The sequence below is a fragment of the Pelobates fuscus genome, chromosome 1, assembly GCF_036172605.1.
Source record: "Pelobates fuscus isolate aPelFus1 chromosome 1, aPelFus1.pri, whole genome shotgun sequence".
Taxonomy (NCBI): Eukaryota; Metazoa; Chordata; class Amphibia; order Anura; family Pelobatidae; genus Pelobates; species Pelobates fuscus.
Window position 1 is genome coordinate 53,058,503 of NC_086317.1, and position 19,048 is coordinate 53,077,550.

The following is a 19,048-nucleotide window of genomic DNA, read 5'->3' on the forward strand; positions in this document are numbered from 1 at the left end:
ATGTCTCTTTGAATGCAGGTTTGGTGTAGTCAAATAAATAGTGTCATTTTATTCTAGAGAATGGGGGACAGAAATAAAATACATAATGATGAAGTGTGAATAATGGGGAAAATGGTACACTAATAAAAAACGTGTCACTTAGCTGTACTTAGCCCAATGATGTGTTTAAGCTAAGATGATATGTAGAGTATTAATGTATGCTAAACAAGAAACTTTATTTAAGATATTTATTTTGCAAGCCTTGTTTAATTGGTTGCTTATGGAACATGCTATTCAATGAATTAAAAAAGGCTGATGGAAGCACATGGGACTAGTAGTGTATACTTAAAGAATGAAAGTATTAACTGAATGGGACTTTCTGAATTAGTAGAGTTGAAATTGGAAGATTACTTGTAAAGCTAAATTGATTTTATGTTTATTTCAGTTATTTTAAATGAGAGCCACAGTTAGACATTAGAGAAATTTAAATTGGCAATATTGTTATAATAGATGTATAGATACAACATACAGTTATTGATAACATTATTTAATCCCTTCCTGATTTTGCACACTGACAAATTAGTAGTAGTGTATTTTAACAGTGAGAGACAGAATAACAAAAAAATCCAGAAAAATGCGTGTCAAAAAAGTTCTAAATTGATTTGCATGTCAATGAGTGAAATAAGTATTTGACCACTTTGACTTAGTATTTGGTGGCAAAACCCTTGTTGGTAATCACAGAGTTCAAACGTTTCTTTTAGTTGGCCACCAGGATTACACACATATCAGGAGGGATTTTGTCCCACACCTCTATGCAGATCCTCTCCAAGTCATTAAGGGTTCGAGGCTGACGTTTGGCAACTTGAACCTTCAGCTCATATAGAGTTGGATTGTCTGATAGTGATATATGTGCTTCCCAAATAGATTGTAATGTTCAAACAAGGGGGGGGGGAATCTTGGGTAAGTTTATAAAAATATTTTGTAAATAAACTTGATGGGTGCCATCTATGTAAGTCACCTTATAAACAGGCTTGTATAGATCAGAAGTCCATCCTTGATGTTGTTGCTTTAGAAACAAGTAAAGTTATTGCTGAATCGGCAAGAACCAGTTTGTATCAGAATTGCAACTTTTCGTCTGTGTGTACAGGGAGTGCAGAATTATTAGGCAAATGAGTATTTTGACCACATCATCCTCTTTATGCATGTTGTCTTACTCCAAGCTGTATAGGCTCGAAAGCCTACTACCAATTAAGCATATTAGGTGATGTGCATCTCTGTAATGAGAAGGGGTGTGGTCTAATGACATCAACACCCTATATCAGGTGTGCATAATTATTAGGCAACTTCCTTTCCTTTGGCAAAATGGGTCAAAAGAAGGACTTGACAGGCTCAGAAAAGTCAAAAATAGTGAGATATCTTGCAGAGGGATGCAGCACTCTTAAAATTGCAAAGCTACTGAAGCGTGATCACTGCAACATCACTGGAGTGCCCACAAGCACAAGGTGTGCAATACTCAGAGACATGGCCAAGGTAAGAAAGGCTGAAAGACGACCACCACTGAACAAGACACACAAGCTGAAACGTCAAGACTGGGCCAAGAAATATCTCAAGACTGATTTTTCTAAGGTTTTATGGACTGATGAAATGAGAGTGAGTCTTGATGGGCCAGATGGATGGGCCCGTGGCTGGATTGGTAAAGGGCAGAGAGCTCCAGTCCGACTCAGACGCCAGCAAGGTGGAGGTGGAGTACTGGTTTGGGCTGGTATCATCAAAGATGAGCTTGTGGGGCCTTTTCGGGTTGAGGATGGAGTCAAGCTCAACTCCCAGTCCTACTGCCAGTTTCTGGAAGACACCTTCTTCAAGCAGTGGTACAGGAAGAAGTCTGCATCCTTCAAGAAAAACATGATTTTCATGCAGGACAATGCTCCATCACACGCGTCCAAGTACTCCACAGCGTGGCTGGCAAGAAAGGGTATAAAAGAAGAAAATCTAATGACATGGCCTCCTTGTTCACCTGATCTGAACCCCATTGAGAACCTGTGGTCCATCATCAAATGTGAGATTTACAAGGAGGGAAAACAGTACACCTCTCTGAACAGTGTCTGGGAGGCTGTGGTTGCTTCTGCACGCAATGTTGATGGTGAACAGATCAAAACACTGACAGAATCCATGGATGGCAGGCTTTTGAGTGTCCTTGCAAAGAAAGGTGGCTATATTGGTCACTGATTTGTTTTTGTTTTGTTTTTGAATGTCAGAAATGTATATTTGTGAATGTTGAGATGTTATATTGGTTTCACTGGTAAAAAATAAATAATTGAAATAGGTATATATTTGTTTTTTGTTAAGTTGCCTAATAATTATGCACAGTAATAGTCACCTGCACACACAGATATCCCCCTAAAATAGCTAAAACTAAAAACAAACTAAAAACTACTTCCAAAAATATTCAGCTTTGATATTAATGAGTTTTTTGGGTTCTTTGAGAACATGGTTGTTGTTCAATAATAAAATTAATCCTCAAAAATACAACTTGCCTAATAATTCTGCACTCCCTGTATGTATTGTATTTTTACTCTAGAATGTAAGCTTGTTTACTCTGAATAATACAGGATCTGTTTTCAATGTAATATCATCCCTTACCACATGAAAAGTACATTTTCTCAGATTAATGAAACAACTAATGACATTTTATTTCTCTAGTAGTTTGGTAGCTATATCAAATTAAACATTAATCTCAAAAATGTTTATGTTTTTTTTTTAATAAAGTAAATAGTTTTTTACTTAATATTTTCTATAATTTAATATGCTGATGTTTTCATTTTATGCCACCAAAAGAGGCACCAATAGGAAAAGTTATTTTGAAGCTAGATCTTGCATCATTTCGACCAATCAACATTGTAGGAAAAAAAAAATAAACTGCAATAAGTCATGATTTTTGATGGATATATTTGTTAAGTTGATCTAGACAAAAACCAACTGTGCAAAGCTAAATAAACTATTGTGAACTTTGTATGAGTCAAAGCCCAATACACGTTTTAAAATGGGATCTATTGGTAGGTCCCATGCTCATATTCACCCTCATAAATAAAAATATCAAAAGCATTTGTCACATAGGTACCATTTATACATAGCGTGCACTACACCGTTCACTCTGCTAATCTTCCAAAGGAGTTAAAACAGAAAAAAACATATGGCACCATTATAGGACATGTCTGAATATTTATTTGCTTAATTTTTCTATGTTAAATCCCTTTGCGTTCCGCAAATGTCTCCAATGCACTTTTCGGGAAAAGTTTAGCTATCTCGGAATAACAGATGTTATTGAAAACACATTATTCTTTTGGAGTTTAACAGCTCAAGACAGTGTGTCTATAATAATGCAGTAAGGATTTAATATTGTTTCAGAGCCATTCTATGTACAACACTTGCAATCATGCATTTGTATTGTTGTTGTGCCTTCTAAAGCCATTGAAGCTGGTGAGACAGAGATTGGCACTGTTACGTCCAGTTGTGGACTGTAACTCGCTTCATTCTCAGACAGTCTGCATTGCTGAGAATGTCAACAGTGAAAATGACAATTAGAGGATAAAAAGGTAAAATTTATATTTCAAGATAATAAGGCATTATTTGCAGTGCATATCCTAAAATTTGCCAAACTCTCAATCATTGAACATGAGCCAATATGCTTGCATAAGGTTCCAGAAGTACGTACTTGAAAAGGAGCTAAAATATCAATAAAACCTTCTTGGTAAGATACTCTTTCAAAAACAAAGAAAATCAAACAATACACACTAATAATAATAATAATAATAATAATAAATGACAGAAACCTGAGTGTTTCATATAAAACTAGAGCATATTTAACCCCTTAAGGACACATGACATGTGTGACTTAATCCAGAAGTTTGGTCCTTAAGGGGTTAAAGGGAATACTCTATAAAAAGATATAACTGGAACTGTAGATAAGACTCTTATTTAAATGCAATACATTTATATTGAAAACCTATTTCCACATGGCTAACCACACAACTAAGAATGTTTTACTGTTTGGAGAAAATCTACCATGGGTTTTAGCATTTCCATATTTTATACTTGGCCCAGAGCTTGGTCTATTTGCGCAATATGTTTAACTTGTATCTATTTGTGTGTACAGTTTTTTTTTGCTGTTGCTTTTCAAAGAAGCCCCCGTTGATAGAAAAGCTAGTTTGGACAACTGGGAAACAATGTGCTACTTGTTCAAAGTCCTAGTGTCTTCACAAGTCTCCAAAGCAGCTGCTATATTGAACATGTCCTGGTGATGTCATGCTGATACACTAATATCTCATATAATTCTTACCTGCACCACTCCTCTAGATTGCCTATCACCTGAGCTCCCTGCCACTGCATAGCAGTCCAAGATCAAACACCTTCTCCGTGATCACAGCTACAAGGTGAGGCAATATAGTCATAACCATACATACATTCAACTCAGATATGCAGTCTTACACATACAGACAACACATTACATATGCAGTCACATACAACACTGAATACATATATATTCAATGAAATATTTACACAGTGCCACCTGAGCACACGCTATATTTGTGGTCTCAAGTTATATGTACATAAGCTTCAACACACATATCAAGTCACACACAAATGTATATGCATACCTTCTGGATAAAGAAGTGTGAGTCGGGGTGAGGACAAGGACAGAACTGTTCAGAAAAAATTAGATGATTTACTAAAAATAACTCGATAACTCTAGCCATCAAATAACTCGATAACTCTAGCCATCAAATAACTCGATAACTCTAGCCATCAAGTAACTTGATCATTCTAGCCATCAAATAACTCGATAACTCTAGCCATCAAATAACTAGATAACTCTAGCCATCAAAACACAGTGCCTAAATTAAGAATAACACAGTATCTGGATATATTTAAATGTAGTCGGTTTTATTTTGTTGTGTGATCATTTGTCACCTTAGATTTGCAGCTATTTCTTAAGGTATAGTATTTTTATTTTAAAATATCACAAAGCACTTAAACACCTCCATATTCTATGTTCATTGGCACAATTGTTACCCTCTAAATGTCAGTATTTCCTCATCCACTCTATATTTTATTTGTTTTGGAAAAATCTGCTATTGTGGTTTTGGAAAAATCATACATTTAAAAAAAAAAAAAACATCCTTCTACTTTTAAATTTTAAAAGTAAAAATTGTCACCTTGAGTGATATGTATGATTATTATTAGAAATGAATGACAGCATTGGATTAATTAAATATTTTTGATATCAGTGAATTCTGCTTTATACCTGCAAGTTCAATGTTCTGTCTTCCATAGTTAAGGATACAACAGTTAAAATATTGGCATGTGCTGCTCTCTAGTGGTGCTTTAAAGAACTGCTCCTGGTTGGATATGCATCAACGTTGAAGGATTTTCACAATTTCTAAAACAATTATTTAAAAGATTTCTAAATAATAAGAACTCCAAATATGTGTGTTAATAAAAAAATAATTAAATGCACACACTCACATGGTGAGATTATATAAATAAAACATTGTAAATAATTCCATTGATGGGTTCTGGAGGCATCCTAATCACAACACCAAATGTGATTTATAAATGTCTCCAAAATTCCAATATAATATTATTATTTTTTCCTTAATAAATGCTGTATTGTTATGTGTCTTGTATACTACATTCATCTTTGCAGTAGAGTTAGAATTAGCTCAGTCTACCCAAGAGTGGTAACAATTACAAACTAAAGTAGCAGCTGCTATATGTGTTATTTGCAGCTGCCGGTATTATTTAGTTCCCTCCCAACAGTGATAGGCTGCTAGAGGAGTTACAAAGACATAATTACCAGGAAAATAGCAGATTTTGCCTTTTTTATGAAATTCCCAATAATCTCAGGCAGACTGAGACTTGTCCAGATATTACCATTAAAATAGAAATGGCAACATTCAAACTTTACACTACAGAACATAATGCATGGATGATATCGTCCAGTGTGCAACAAGTAGTCTGAACACACAAACTGCCCATTGGAATAACAGGTCGACAATGTCACTAAAGTGATATATGAATAGTGTACATATTTCAATAAAATTGTTAAATATGGAAAAAAACATTGATGATCAAGTCGGTGAACAAATTCTGTTTTTTACCCTTTTCACCTCTGCTTGAGGCCCCACTCTCCATGATTATTTCAGATAAAATATGTGTGATATACTAGAACCTAGATACCCAACAGTGTGTTTTCTAAAGAGACCAGAGACTGTGATGATAAGAGAATGAAGAGACCGATCCATTATTACCAGCAAGCTTTAGTCTTCCATTATAAAGAGTACATATATCAATTGAAAGGGGTTTTAGTCCAAGTATTTAGACACATTGGGTTTTATAAAAATGCATTATTGATTTTTTTATATTGCTATGTTTAAAAGAAGATTATTGATTTTCAATAGCTTCAAAATAATGATTAATGCTATAAACTTTGCATTGTCTTCACCCGTATGTCTTAGCAGAGATAATTGAAGAAGCCTCTGAAAAGCCATTTGTGAGTTATTTTTAAATAAGTTAGGAAGATCTAGTAAAATGTTGTTCCTCTATGAGTTCTTTGTCAAGTTTGTCAAGTCCTTAGAGGGCCAAAATCTGCATAGCTATATCAGATGACATAATCAAACTCTTGTTACAACTGTATTTGCTGAGTTCTCTTACTATATTATGTTATATTATAAATTGCCAGGACTAATGAGACCTTCAGACCATGTCTACAGGGATGTAGCCTACTTGTTGAGAATGGATTCAGTATTTTGTGTATTTTTCTCCCATTAGGTTTCTTTGTGGAAAATTAGATGTGATAAATTGCAGCCGGTAATTATTTAACACATGGAGAAACATTTTTATAATGTCATTAAAAATGTAAAACAGATGCAATTTTGTCACTTCAACTAGTTTTTGGCAATTTGCTTGTAATCAAATGAAGCCCTTAGAAAGGTGTGAAATTGAAAGGACCGCTGTGATCTAGTGCCTATAACATAAATGATGTTAAAAAATGAAACAAAGCAAAGTTGAAACCAGGATCTCTTGAAGCCATATTTATGATTAATCTGTGTTTAATACTAGGTTGCAAAAATTTGGCCAAAATGGAAGTATTGCAAACAATTCTAATTTTATTTTCTGGAAACCAAACATCAATCTTCCGTATGTTTCTATGCCAATTGTTTAATTTTTTTCCTTTTCAAAGCATGCCCTGGCATGTAGTAGGCTTACCAAGTTTTTTTTTTTTCTGTATGAGACTTGCCAAGTTTTTGCTAATAGGAAGCACTAAGTCCTTGTAGCTGGGCCAAGATTTGAGAAGTAGATTTCAGAGAGACAGACTTCATGTTAAAATGCAAATTGAGTACAAATCGCCTATTTTCAAATAGTAGACATCTTTAGGACACAGTTTATTATTTCTTAATTTAGAATCAGTTACAGACAACTCAGCAAGTTTAAACCTCAACAGTACCAGTAAACACAAAATTAAAAATAGCCAAAGTAAAAAAGAAAAAAATACTTACAAATATGTCACAAATTCCCAGTTTTTTTTTGTTTTGTTTTGTTTAAACAATTCAAATAAAATGTGTAGGATGATCTTTAGTCTTCTTTATCAATTCCAAAAAATGTCACCCCCCAAAAAATGAAAAAAAATATGATAGTATGTGCAACACTGCCTATTGTTGATCTTGATATCCCTTTATGAATGTATGTATACACCCTAAGCCCCTCACTTAAAGCACCCTAGGTGGTTCTGGGCATGTATGGGTGACCTCCATCATGTAAATGATGAAACAAGTCTAGATATTCAGAGATTGCCTGAAATATCTCTTTACACCAAGTTGATTATTTTCTGAGTATTGCCACTCAGAAGCAAATATACTTCTATTTAATTATTTTATTTTATAATGTACACATGAATTTAGATTTCAATGCATTGTCTCATAGAAAGGAAATAAAATCAGCTATCTCTTATAATAGAAAATTATTATAATGGAGTTATGACGGTGTATTAAGAGTTAGTCCTTTTATTTCTTTTCATTTACTAATCCATATAATTGGAGATCGTATGATAAGTACAGCCCTATAATTTATAGTCCTTTTTATAAGGGATCTGTAGTCGATTTGTAATTTGCAAATTTTATATAATTTTTTTTTTATTCCATGAAACAGTAGATCCCAAGGCCCTACAATGTATTGAGGGGTCTCAACGTGTGTCTCTCACAGAGCTTATAACAGTAATTTACTGTCTCATGTTAGCCAGGGCAGTCCCTCTCGTTGGACATCTGTCCTGGCAAAAACAGGTCCCAGAACCTGTTCTTCCTTCACGAATCTACACCACAGTTACAATTTGTGATGTTCTATTAAATAATTCCAAATGAAAACCTAACTATTGCCCTGATTTTATCTTTACATATTTACTTTACTAACATATTATGGGGATTTCAGGGGATGTGGTCATGTTGGGGGCATATAAGTCAAGCAGTAAGTTCTCCTGATGGGCCCTCACAGCATCTTGTCCTGATATTAGCCAACATTAGCAAATATTTTATAATCTAATAATAATTACCACTAAACACTGTGGGGAAAACCACTATGGGAAACAACTTCTGAGGAAAAAAAATGCTATTTTGAGAGCACAATTATTATGGACAGATATTTGCTGATTATGTTGATTTTTTTTCCAAGCCAAACTTATCCAATGTTAAAATGAATGACCCTCATTCATCACAACATCAATAAAGAGAGATGCATGTAATGCATCTAATGCATTTAATCAACGCTGTTGAGCAGAAAAATATATTTGATCCAAATACCAATAAAATAGATTGTTTTTCTTTTTATTATTGAAACATAATAGTAATTTTGCCCATGTGAATGCCCTGAAGTGTTGATGTATATGTTTAACTGAAAGTTGCAACTTATTTAGCACGTCTCTAATGTCAGCAATTCATTTCATAGTTTGCCTGCAAGTTGTGTTAAAGTACATTATATGTAAAAGTGAAATAAATCTCCTTTTGCGTTTTCCTTCCAAATTAGATTTTTTTTTCCCTTCTTACAAACAGAAGCATATATTATCTACTCTAGAAGAATGGAGGTAGAAGGAGGTCAGGAGGACAGAAGAGGAGAGTAATGTGGTCTAAAACCTTGCCAGCATTAAAACCCGCAACACATATAGAGCTGGCGAGGTTGATACGGCTCTCTTGTGTATATTTTAGGGATGTGCATTTCATTTTCTATAAATCAACTAAATTTTAACAGAAGATATTGACAAATTACTTTGGATTACAATGTGGATGTCAGTCAGGCTTTTCTAAGTATGGCTTTTAGAACCTCACAACTGGTCCATTAATTGTAAGGATACCAGGCTTTTTTTACAACTTAAAAAAAAATCCACAACACAATCTACTTAATAACTACTGGTAGCTAATGCTAGTTTTCATGGCAGTGTTTTTTTGTTGTTGTTGTTGTTATTTTGTACTTTAAGCAGTTTAACCGCTTAAGGACCAAACTTCTGGAATAAAAGGGAATCATGACATGTCACACATGTCATGTGTCCTTAAGGGGTTAATCATGTTTGGTCTATCCACAATCTTTTTGGTACCTGGATAAAGAACACATATTTATTACTATCCCTAGTTGCTTTCTAACCCCTAATTGGTTCAAACATTTTTTACAGCTTTATCCTTTTGCAGTCTCTAATCTTTTTCATTACCCCACATACTACACTATGTTTGCATATATCCCCGTGATCTCTGGTCGTTACTTTATTTTTGTGTGATAAAAATATACACCATTTAAGTTAACATTTTTTTATTATAATTATTCTTCACCCGATTGTTCGTTCAATAGATCACATATGTTTGCGAAATATAACGGTAGACTTCAGTTAGAAAATAATCTGCAATGCTTTTTTTATGGGCTCTAGTATAGCAGTGGTTTATTTTTTTCCCTTCATCTCATAAGAAAATTGAAAACTGGTAAATGATTCAGTTTTGCTTATTTCTAAAGAGATCAGATTGCTCCAATCTCCAAGCACTGCAGGGAAGCTAACATGGATACAAATATATGAAACGACTTTTCAGAGAGCTTTCAAGCTTTGTGAAGCCATTATACAACTTTCCGCATGTTTTACCCCAACCAAAGATGTTTGGCAGATAGACATGGTAATTACAGCCATTTTTGATACTAGACTAAAATTGTTCCATTTAGTGCTCATTGCCAGGGATGAGGATATTTTCCTTTGGGATCTGAAGTAGAGCAAATACAGGAAATGGAGAAAAACATCAGGACCACTAAGCGTGGGTCTCATGCAGTAGTACAAAGCATAAAAAACTCGGAGACTGCTGCTTCTTATATGTGCCCAAAAAAATTAAAAATGAATAAATAAATGATTTAACTTCTTGTGGCTATTACTAATGTTATTAGTATGAAATTAAAATGTTTGATCGCAAAGATTGTTTAGGTTGAATGAAAGAGGTAGATTAAAGGTGAACGCATGATAAAACTGCACAGTTTCAGCAACCAATTGTTTAAGGGTTTTGTTTTTTTTGCATTTTTTTTAATTATTGTTAATATATCAACTGATTTAAAAGACAACTGAGAAGTTGATGGACATCTATTAACCAGAACATATTCAGAATTATTCTGAAATACATCACTTTATTTACTGGAAAATTGTCTAAAAGATTTTAAGGATTTGGGTGCCAGAAGTTAATGAATTGAATTTTACAACATGAGGGGGGCTGTGTATTTTGCTTTTCTTGATTTACTGACTCCAAGCACCAGCAAAGAAAAAAGTACAGTAGCAACCAACCAATGAGAAAAAAGCAAAATGTATATAAGGGATACATTAAGCACCTCCTCTTTGCTGCTCCAATAGGACACAAGTCAAAGTACTGCTCTCCTCTTCTGTTAGAAGAAATCTGTGTCGTTGTTTAATAATTTCTTTATTTACTATAAATTATTGCACTATTTACATATCTTTCCAAATACCACTGCTCTCTCCTTTGCCTATCCATAATTTGGACAACCTTGTTCTCCGGTACAAGTTCTGGATCTCTACCCCATACACATATCTCTGGCCTATCTTGCTGCCTGTTTCAAAACACTGCACCTAGTGGCCACCATTTTGGATCTCGCAATTCACAATATCTCAGTGTCCATTTTGACTGTGCAATTGCGAATGCTCTGAATATGTCCCAGAACATCTCCGGCAGACAGGGCTAAAGGGGGCATCCTTCCTCTTGACTGTTGATTTGGCTAAGCTAGGAAGTGATTACCCTGTCTTAGCTGATCACTGTGGACACATAAATAGGACCCTATATTTGCTGTCATAAACACATTGAGACTAACTTGATGTTTAACTCAAGAGACCTCCTCCTGTCATCTATCTTCAATACAGGTACTCCTCACTTAATGACCTACCTACTTAACGACCGCTCTGACATACGACCAGCTGTCTAGTATGGGAATACCCTGAATCTGAGTCTCAGGAATTCCCTCGAACATACACAATGCATTCACAATCTCCAAAAATAAATGTGTTCTTTATTGTGTTATGAATTTGTTCTTTACTGTACTGTGTACCCTATAGTACACAATGTTGGCACAAAGGAAGAGCAGGACATCACCTAGAGGAAGCGTCATGAGTAGGAAGGCTATCAATTTTGAGATAAAAATGAAAATCATAAACAACTATGAAGCTGGAAAAAAGTTAGAGTGATAGTATATGACTTCGAACTTTGAGCTGGCACATTCAACCATTTCGATGATCTTGAAGGATGAGGATAGAGTGAAAGAGGCAATGACAACATTGACAGGATTTAATTACATTATATCTAGGCAGTGGAAAGGCCTCATTCATGATATGGAGATATTGCTGGCAATCTGGTTTGATGACCAGATAAAAAAAAAAGAATGCCTATGAGCCCTTTAATAATTCAAGCCAATGCACTCAGTATCTTTAAGACTGTAAAGACGCGCAGAGGCAAATAATTGGCAGAAACATTTACAGCAAGCCATGCATGGTTTCAACGATTTTGTTGGACAATCAACCTGCATAAAAGAGCTATCAACATTGAGCCGGACTGAGAAGCAGATGAAAAATGTGTTGCCCACTTCGATGAAGTTATTGAGAAAGGTAACTACAGCCAAGAACAGATCTTTAATGTAAAAGCTATTTCGGAAAAAATGCCCAAAGTGTTGAAAAAACAAAAAGCTACAACGATGTCTGGTTTCAATGCTTTTAAGGAAAGGGTGAGATTGTTGTTTGGGAGGACATTTTTCTGGGTTCCAGTTAAAGCCTTTTCTCATCTACCACTCTGAGAACCCACGTGCATTCAATCAGTTTAATAAGCACACGCTACCTGTTTACTATAGTGCAAATAACAAGGCATGGACACAAGCATTACTTAAGGATTGGTTACTGTCAAGGAATATTGTCTAGAAAAGGGCATTCACTTTAAAATTATGTTCCAAGCATCTTGATGATCTGCATCCGGAAGTACAGGTAGTGTACCTGCCGAAAAATAGTACTGCTATCCTACAGCCAATGGACCAGGGAGCAATAGCTATTTTCAAAGTGTAAAATTTGCGAACAACTTTTTTACAAAGCTGTTGCAGCAACAGGAAGTGATGGAGTAACCCATGGGGATATTTGGAAATCATACATCATATTACACTGCATAATGAAAATTGAATAAGCTTGGGATGAAGTAACATAAAAAAGTTGTGGAACTTGTTATTTGGAGAGGCATTCCTTAAGGAACTCCAAAAAAATGGAGTGAGTTTATGTCTCTGAATAAGGCATATTCCTCCCTCAACAAAGACTCAACACAGTTGATTGACTTTCTCTTTTTTTTCCCATTGGTGGTCTAATCGATGCAGAAGTTTCAGACCTTCATCAAAAAGGCACCATTCAACCAACCATAGATGACAGTGGTTGGGGCCAGGCACGTAGTAACAATTTCCCTTGAAACAAGAAGAATTTAGTATTTCAACACTATTTAAAACACACATAAGAGAAAGGAAGTGTGCAGACAATGTTCTTCTTAAAAGGTCACACATTATGCAGTTAGGATACTGTCACTCCCTGGATTTGTCAATGACAGTTTGGAAAAAATACATTGACCATTACTTTATTCTTTATTCTCATGGTTTGATATGAACAGCAAGATTAAGTAGTCGTCTGGTGCGTTTATTTTTTAAGTAGAGTCTAATTTCACATGAAGGTAAATCCACAATCAAAGCAATTAAATAAATTGGTATTGAAAACTGCATTTATCTTGATTCAAATCCATAGAAAAACATTTGTTGAGATCATAATATGGTCTTTAAAGACTATATGCCAATATACTGAGCTAATAGAGCCTTACATTCCATATACATGGTCACTGATCCTTAAGGAAATAATATCACAGCAAATATGATAAGTAACAAAATGCCTAACGCTAGTCTAAAAAAAAAGAAAATCAGGATAAAAATAAATTGGTTTGCATTGTATTTTTTTTTTAAATCAAAACTTATTGGTATTTGGTCGTGACAGAAAGAGAACAAACGCAAAAAAAATATATATTGCACAACATATATTCCACCCATTCCAGGGAAATCATCTTGTGATCTTCAGAGCTATCTGACTGGAGCAGATGCATCATCACCACTAGACCTCACAGCACCCTAGTGTGTCTAGGGCATGGGTACCCAAAAGGTAAATCCCCAAATGTTTTAGAACTACAATTCCCATGATGTTTTGCATGCCTTTGAATGCCTTTAGAATGACAAAGTATAATGGAAGCTGTAGTTTTAAAACATCTTGGAATCTACCTTTTGGGTACCCCTGGTCAAAGGTATGTGTCCTGTTGGCTAAGCTTCTGGAGGGGGAGCTGAGGTTTATCACTTGTGAGAAATTGATTCTTCCATACGGACCACATTTTCTAATCTACCTTCCTCTGGGGGGTAATAAATGTGGTCATAAGCTCGTATTAGTATCTCTGCTGAAAGGATGTGGGAGATGAGCCGCAGTCACTGCCATCTTGGGTTGTCTCTGCTAGTGAAGCGAGGGCTACAACCTATAGTGATGTTGTTGCTGCCTTTTGTTTTTTTTGGCGACTGGTTGGTCATGATCAGGGAAAGGCATGTGTCCTTTTGGTTGTGGAGTTAACGTATTTTGCTGCCGTACTCACTGTGAACATGCTGTGTATTCCCCAAGTGAGCAAGAGCTACTGGATTACACATCTATCGCCATTTGCATCCAGGCCACCCCTCCCCTGAATTATATAGTTATAAAATAAATACATTTGTAAAAGGAACAAAGGTGGTGCTCAGAGGCTTCATCAACAATCTGTATATGTTTTTGCCTGTCATTAAGGCAGATAAATTGTTATGTTCAATGCTGAAGCAGTTTATGCAGAAACAGCCAAGGTTCATTAGCACTAAATAAACACGGGTAACTTGCCAAGCTACTGAACTATACCACCATGCCAAACAAATTAATTAATCAGTGAAATATTTACGCATATATATTTCCTATTATAGTGTGCTAATTGTTGTCCATAACTTGAAAGGACAAAACAAATGTACTTGTTTTACTCGATATTAAGATGCTTATTTACAAACAACAATCTAAGATTAATAAACTCAGGACAGCTCTGCCCATTAATGTGAACAGTGCTGGGCTAAATTATCAGCCTTGGATGGCTGAACTGATGATTTGCCAATGCCAACATGAGACGATGCAGCACCAAGATTTGTATAGGTTCAACAGTTTGCTCATTAACCAACTTAGCTATCTCACCCACTGGCTTTATCTCAGCTGCTGACTTATGAATACATTGAAGATGTTCTTAAAATAACATGTAAATAAATAAGAGGTTCCATCACTATTTTATTAATACTATATATCAAAAGTGTTTGAACGTGTTGTTCTGAAAAGCTGTAATTTCTGAGCTATTGAGATACGATGTTCACATAGAAAAGGAAGGAAATTAAAATCATTGAACTGATTCATATCACTTATTAGAAGTGAGATGAAGAATGGAATTACTTAATAACCTAGTAAACAAATATTTCATGTTGGAAAGGAAAGAAAGAAAGAAAGAAAAAGTCGCTTGCGTATATTGTTACCAATATCATAGTGTGTTGCCTGGATACAATATCACTTTGTAAAATTGACGTATACGATAATAAAAAGATTAACCGCTTGAATAATTTTCTAACAAATACCTAACAATAAAAAAACGACAAATATTGTCAATAATGTATCAAGTTATCCCACGTAAAACACACGGTGTATGATATACACTACAAAGTGCATGTAAACAGCAATATTTACAACAACAACAAAAAAACACTTATCTCCTTTTATTAACACATATTATAACATTCTGTAGAATGCATTACTAAAAGGGTGCTCAATTCTTCATAACATGTTTGCAAGGTCTTTATAAAGACGCTGGCTTTATATACATGCACTATACATGATTATAACTATTCACACTTTATTAGATGATGACTCTAATTGATGTTATACGCATCACAGTTTATAGTTTGGAAGAGAAGCACCTGTGAAAATGGACGTTTTGCCCGCAAATTTTACATTTTCAAGTCTTTCTTACATACTGCTCTGAGGTGAAGTCAATGAGATGAAAAACGTTAATGTGTTTAACTACGAAATGTATCTTTAGCTTTTTTTGCTATTTTTCAAATACAACTTCATGTTTAGATCGTATTATTTCACAACTAAATGATGCTCGTTTTATTGACCTCAAAGGGATTTAAGACCAGAATATAACTGGTGACACTGATATACAGCAGCTGGAGCCCTGTCTATGGAGCTATATCAAAATATATTGAAATATATTTTTTAATGTATATCCATTGCATGATCATTTTTAAATGTATGTCCATAAAAATACCCAAACTTAAGATTTGCCTATTCAACCAGAGAGAAATCTTTAGAAGGAATCTTTCAATCTTTTAGTTTCTTTCTTGTTCCACATATTAGCTACTAGGTCTTAATCTCTACTATTTGGGGCTTGTTGCCAATTCTATTAGTAAGATTAATAGATGATAAGTTGTTAACCACTAAACGTGGTTATTACTAATGTTATCTACTGTGATTATATTTTCACTCTACATAATCCCACTTTTGACAGCTCAGGTTTGCCAGTTTACAAGACTATTAATGGCTCCCATAGAGAAGATCAGGAGATGATGAGTAATAGTTTCTGACTTGTTCCCATGGTAGTTGTTACATTTTACCAACTATCATTATCTTACCAAATTTTAAATATGCCTCTGCTTGCTGTAAAGAGGTAAAATAAACTACTGCAAACTCCTCATACATTAGCAATCATATCTCTATTAACAATATATATTAATAAGTCATTTTAAATAATGATGAGATTTTCCTACTATTCCCCTCCATAGGCTGCAGGGTGAATAATGATATCACAACAAATATCAGAGGATTGAAGGTGCTGTGCCTGTAATATTTCAATCCACCTTCTCCATGGTGCTTGGACTCTTCCTCACTGCACTCAACAGTCCAATCTTTTTGGCTCTCTAATTTGCCCAAATGGAATAGAGGTGGAAATTGGCCCTCTACTTTAGAAGAATTGGGCAGGCAAGTGGATGCCCAGTGTCCTGAACCAAATGGGTTAATGCCTTTAATGTTAAAGGGGCCTGGAGGTGCCCATTTTCATTGCATGATTGTGTACCAGAGGGCTTAACTTCTGGGTCCACAGAGTCTTTGAAAAGCACATTTACTCCATCTGCAAATCCTGTGAATTCTCTTTACAATAGCCAACCCAACTAACTTATTAATGACATTTGTGGGTGTAATGTGAACCCAGCCTCTCTCTCACACACATTTATTACATTCACCTGTCACACACAGTCACACACTCCTAGCCTGTTACATACCATCACTCACTCACTTACTCTAACACTCACATTCACTAAGCCACACACCCTGTCATATAATCTCATGGAACCACCTACAGCCAACCAACTAACTACATTCGCCCCACTCACATAATTACATATATTTACAACCCAGTCACATTCACATACAGTCAAATGCCTAGTCAAAGCCACTCTCAACTACCCACCCTGTCACATCTTACCCATCATCCACCGACCTGTTCACACACACTTACTGGCCTAGTCACCTACACCTACAAACACAACTAGTCACATATCTCCCTGCATCGAACAACCTATATTTATATACCAATGCAGTCACATGTATCTACTTATACAACAATGATATCCCACAAATATTATGCAAAGGCTCACATACACCCAGGACATACTTGAAACCCAGGACATACTTGAAAACGAGAGAAATCTCAATGTATCTTTCCTGGTAAAATATTTTATAAATAAATAATGCACACATTATATACAGGTGCCCATATACAGGTGCATATAGGCAAATTACATTTGCAGTTGTGTATAAACATTTGTAATAAATCTGTGCCATCAGACTGGTTTAGGTTGTTGGGAAAGGGAAGTGTGTGCCACCAATATTTGCAGTGTGATGGGTAATCATCAATATTAGTAACCACACTTAAATAGATTTTTCAGGACTATGGGGTTGATATACTATCAGCCAAAACATGGCTTTTCAGCTCCTAAAAAGCCTTTTAACAGTTTGAAGCAATTTAATATAAGCTATTTTAGACCTAGGGGGAGACAATACATTTTGGTTTGGGTGATTTCAACTTTCAGGTTATTTAAAAGAACTTTTTTTTTAAATTGTATATTTTCCATTTAAAATATTGTATTCAGTGACTGAATATAATTTGTCAAATATCTATCATCAACCCTCAACTGGGCTTATCAAATCCAACAGCAAAAAGTTGATGATAAATGGGTTTTCATGCATAAAAGCATGACAACTCCAGTGATGAATGGGGGCATGTCACCTAAACAGAGAGTGCTAAATTATCAAACAGTGAAGTCATGTCTACAAAACTATTAGTGCAAGTCTACTAAACCGTGAGCAGCCAGCAGCTGCTAAATGTAGTTAAAAATTAGCGACTGGGCAGCTTTTTCTGTACAGATCTACCTCCATGGCCCCACCATGCTCAGTAATCAAAATCTATATAGTGCAGACCATGGCAGGGGTAACATATGTTAATAGTGAAAAATTATCTCTGCAAATGTCATAGCTATAATTAATGCATCACCACCAATTAAGCACAGAACAATTATATAAACATTTATGCATGCAGATGCATGCATTATAATTATACAATGTTTACGTGTGAGGTGACCTGACTGTGATTCAAACCTGAGGTTCCCAGTTGTAAGACATTTAAATTACCACCGACCTAAACATCTGATATTGTATTAAAAAAATTAAAACAACTAAAGTAAAATTAAAAACTTGTCAAACTGAAACACACACACATCGATCATTAAAATAATCAATTTCCTATAAATAAAATTATTATTGCATTTTCACTGAGGAGAGGAGCTATTTTATTGTGGAGCCTTAACAGCATGAGGGACATGATGTGGAAATAATGTAGAGTTATCGCTTAAACCATACAAGTCTTTTGAGATTGTATGATATTTTTAAGGATGACTTAACGTAATTATACCACTTACAGCATTATCTGGGATGGCACATGATACATTGTATACATTTCCTTTGGTCTGGCATTTTCCAGAAGATTGAGGGTGTTGTGAGTGGAATATTTTAGTCCACCTTCTCCATGGTGCTTGGACACTTCCTCACTGCACTCAACACTCAAATGTTCATTTTCTTTCCATCAACCAATGTAGGCCGGAGAAGGGGAGTAATGCCCAATATTGTAGGAGCCATAGATTGCACCCATTTGGCCACCCCAAAATCAAGAGGTGCTATATAAGAACACTTCTACTTTCTAAGTGTGCAAGTTGAGATGATTTCCAATATATTATGACTGCATTTGAATTATGTTGCACGTGTCCAATAAATTGTGAACTCCATTTCGACCAGTCGACCATTTATTGAGTTCAGTGGTCAAAAATTCAGATGCTATTA

General features: G+C 35.1%; 1 protein-coding gene across 1 annotated transcript in view; it reads right to left on the reverse strand.

Moving 5' to 3' along the window:
• Nucleotides 1–19,048, reverse strand: part of ROBO1 (roundabout guidance receptor 1) — a 903,637-nt gene that overhangs the window by 605,793 nt on the left and 278,796 nt on the right. The gene's annotated exons all lie outside the window — the stretch shown is intronic.